The 4,117-nt window shown below is 41.6% G+C and overlaps 1 protein-coding gene and 1 long non-coding RNA gene across 2 annotated transcripts in view; one reads left to right on the forward strand and one right to left on the reverse strand.

Annotated features, from left to right (window-relative positions):
* The window catches only part of LOC115241870 (hepatocyte nuclear factor 6), a 71,609-nt gene that overhangs the window by 35,705 nt on the left and 31,787 nt on the right, over positions 1 to 4,117 (forward strand). The gene's annotated exons all lie outside the window — the stretch shown is intronic.
* The window catches only part of LOC115241879, an 8,785-nt gene continuing 7,179 nt past the window's right edge, over positions 2,512 to 4,117 (reverse strand). The window contains exon 3 of the long non-coding RNA XR_003884979.1: positions 2,512 to 2,597. This is a non-coding gene — a long non-coding RNA (uncharacterized LOC115241879). The remainder of the gene's footprint in view (positions 2,598 to 4,117) is intronic.

A 4,117-nucleotide genomic window follows, 5' to 3' on the forward strand; every position in this document is an offset into this window, starting at 1 on the left:
CTTTCCCTCTCGTTGCCCCCTTTCGTCATGCACTCTATATTATTTAACAATCCATCTCGCTGTATCTACTAAGCCATCGCCGATCCAATCTAAACTGAGATTCCATTGTATATTCCGAGTGAGAGAGAAGATTATCGATGACGGAGCTTAGCCATCTCTCACATTCGCGTATTTTCTTTTTTCTCCCATTTAATGGCAACAGTGATTTGTACTGATAACGCGCACCCGATTGTTTTTTAAAACTTGTAGCTGTAAAAAAATTATTGAGAAATCGCCAAGTCTATAAATTAGTAGTAACAAATTTTTTTAAAAAATCCATTCGCAAATTATCTACGAATTTATAAATTCATAAATCTTAAACGCTAAAACTTGAATATAGCTTTGAAAATTAATTATAAGCTGAATTTTATATGCGATATTTACTATCACAATAGACTCATGGCCAACATAATGCGCGTAGAAAAAAAATGTAAAGCATTCGCCCCAACGGAAAAAGGGGGGAGAGATATCGAATTCGCGTAAGACGACAAGATGGGAGAGAATAAAAGAGCCGGACGAATCGACTTGGTCGCGCATCGAAGGGTTTCCTCGTCCACGTGCGCTTCCGGTTTCGATTACCGCTGCTTCTCTCGATCGTTATTAAGTTACCGGTAACGCTATACAAGGATAAAGAGAGAAAGAGAGAGAGAGAGAGAAAAAAGGAGAGAGAGTCAACAAAAGAAGAAAATAATTATGCGAGGTGACCGAAAAGGGGACTGCGTCCTTCGTTCAATTCGATCAACCCTTCGAATAATTCATCCAAGGATGACTCAAACACAGTTCGTTATAAAATAACTAACAACCCTATTTTTTCTTATTTTTCGTGTTTAATCTTTCAAAGTGTGCTGTGTAAGAATCTCATATTTTTTATTCAAAAAAATTAAACTTTTGAAATTAAACGGAATCTGATGTACACGATTTAAAAAAAAAAAAAAAATCGAGATAAACGATTAAAAGGGAGGAAATCATTTCTTGATTCGGGAAAACGATTTATCGCCGCGACGTTAACGATTCGCGATTTCGGCATCACGTACCCTACGACGAGACGAGACGCGTCGTCGTCGTCGTCGTCGTTTTCAATGCATATTAATCATGCGCGCTTCGGCTTGTCCGGGGCGTCGCGCGATCACGGCCATTCATCAAATTGAGGGGATCTCGAAATCTGCTACGCAGCAAACTGAAAACCGGCGCTCGTGGCATTACACTGCCGCCATGCCGGAAAAACCTGCCAGCGCGACGGCGTTTCCGGTCGATGCACCAGCGAAAAGCGCGCCCGCCGTTCCGCACTTCTGATAATTAGCTTCCAGCAGTCGCGAATCTTGTGACGAGGACGTTTGATTGCCGAGCAGAATGACAGTCCAATAATCCATATAGCATATTATCTTTTTATTAACGAAAAGAAATAACTTTATACAATCAAAAATAAATTTTAATCTTGCAGAAGAAAGAAAGAGAAAAAACACATAAAGATATAATTACAAAACAAAATATATACATTTATTATATTCGTATATACAATAATAAGAAGAGAACGATTAGAATTATATTTTTAAGAGATTTTAATATTTCTCCAAATCATTAATTATTTGTTAAAGTTAAAAACGATATGGAAAATATTTATAGTAATTAAGTAAAACAAACCATCTGTCAAAAATAAGTATAGTATTAAATGAGTAGATTTATTATTTAAAATTAATGTATTAATATGTGTGGTAATAAAAAGAAAATAGTAATAGCATTGTATAAAATTACTCGTTACAGATAATTTGTAACTTTCATGGTGTTGCGAATTCTCGGAGCGAGAATTCAGTGAATGAAAATGACTGAAAATTATTGAATAGAGAAAAACCTTGGATGAAGAAAGATAACATAAAAAATGCAGACTTAGGGAGACGGAGAGAGAAAAAAATATTGCTTCCTACTTTTATCCCTTCGAAAAAAAAGTCGAACGTTACTGGGACGCCGAAAATTTCCCGCGTAATCTTCCACATGCGGATTCCTCGTCGCAAGTCGATCTATTCTGATCGCGATCTCTCTCTCTCTCTCTCTCTCTTTCTCTCTCTCAAAATAGACGACGGAAAAATAATCGCCGTGCGATTTTCGAGCACACGAGTTTTCGGATTAGCGGGCGCCGATGAAGAGAAGGCGAACAGCGCGTCACGCGGGGAAGACCTCCTACCGTTTTTTTTTTTTTTTCAACCCTCCTCTCTTGTCGCCTCCGCGGATATAAAATATACACGGTGGTGGATGTGGATATTCCGAATAAAGTGTGCGCGCGTGTGTATATGGAAGGACTCGTATTCATATGCATGTGCGCGCGCGTGTATTTACGACTGGCATTTGTGTGCATGTGTGGCACGAACCACCCCCGCGACCAGGCAAGGTATTGTGTTTATATGCATATATATCAGGGAAGAAGGGTGGGGGAGGGGGTAGGGTAAGCCTCCGGACTCTCTCTCTTGTACTCTAACTCGGCGGCGTTTTCCGATATTCCAGCCGAAACTCTCGACCGAAAAGCCTTCGGATTCACCGTCCTCTCTCTCTCTCTCTCTCTTTCTCTCTCTCGCTTGGATCGTCATCCCCTTTCTCGCCGCGACGATTCTCGTATGCAACGTCAAACCGTCATATTCGGACAAAATCGAACGTATCCCGCCTAAACGTCTCCGCCATGCAACCTCCGTCTCCCGTTCCCCCGATCTCCATCCGTCGACGCGTTCGAAATATTTATTATTTATAAGCCACGAGAGTCCGGCCCCAAGTTGCAGCGGATATAGATAAATGTATCGAAATTCTTCCTCGTACTTCGATGATGCATTTTTTTTTTTCAATAACATGATAAGCAATTACGTCAAATATTTAGATGATAAAGAGGTCAAGCTAATTCAGAACCAACCGAATAACGACTACGAATTTTACGATAAATTTCGAATTGATTTTTTTTTTTTTTTTTAGAAAGGATTATATTCGAAGAAACTTACAAGTGTTTTGTTACTAGTTGATTAACAATAAATTATATAATTTCGGGTAAAAGAAAGAAATCGTTCGAAAATAAAGATTTCGTTATCTATTTTCCAATTTCATGAGTGAATTGATCGAAATAGGTTCCGTAGTTCATTCATTCGAAAATTACTCCGTAACTTTCGATTACTTCCCGTTGAAACAATCGCCTTTTCTCGCGCGGTCCCTTTTTTTCAAGGATCGCGCTTCGTTTATCCATTTACGTCATTATTCCGACTCGGAAGTCGGAAAGAAACGTAATCGGCCGTAGAGACACCCTCGTGCAATATTTACTTTTATTAATAGCACACGCCGTCCCGCCTCCATCTGCCCGACGGTCCTCATGAAAGTTAAATTAAATTTTGCGATGGTAATGAAATCAGGAGGCACAATAGAACGGCCGGACCGTGGATGCGACAATCCGATCGGCGGATCAATCGGCAACGATCGACGGGAAGCGATCCAAGAATTCTGGTGAAAGAGACCAAAGGCGAAGAGCCAAAAGGGGTCGAGCGACCAAAAAGAGGTAGAGAGAGAGAGAGAGAAAGAGGCGGTGGAAAAAAATCCGAACGCGGCCCGTTCCCGTCGGCTGACGCAACCGGCCCTCGCAAAGGATTTATCTCTCTCTCTCTCTCTCTCTCTTTCCGCCCGTTGCAGGATTGAAATACAGTAATATGTTATTGGTAAGCTCTTCCTTTTACATCGGCGAGCGCCAATAAATGCTGCAGACAGGTTAACGAACCGGCCGCAGAAGACAGGAAAATATGGTGCGAGAGAGCGCCTCTCGCGAGAGAAGGGGGAGAAGGGGGGTTGAAAAAGAAAGACAAGCGGATGTACGCGCGCGGAAAAAAGACAGAGGCAAGAGAAAGAGGAGGCTCAGGGTGGCAGAGAGATACCCGTGGTTCATGCCAGAGATTCCAAAGAGAGAGAGAAAGAGAGAGAGAGAGAAAGAGACAGAAGACCATCACCACCCATCGTCACGATAGAAGTGGCATCGCTAAACTGTCGACTTCGAGCTTTTAATTCGCGATCAAAGGACCGTAACGATCCGTCGGTGCCCTCTCGGCACTGGCCACTCTTT

Source organism: Formica exsecta, unplaced genomic scaffold (assembly GCF_003651465.1).
Source record: "Formica exsecta isolate Colony F162 unplaced genomic scaffold, ASM365146v1 scaffold120, whole genome shotgun sequence".
Lineage (NCBI taxonomy): Eukaryota > Metazoa > Arthropoda > Insecta > Hymenoptera > Formicidae > Formica > Formica exsecta.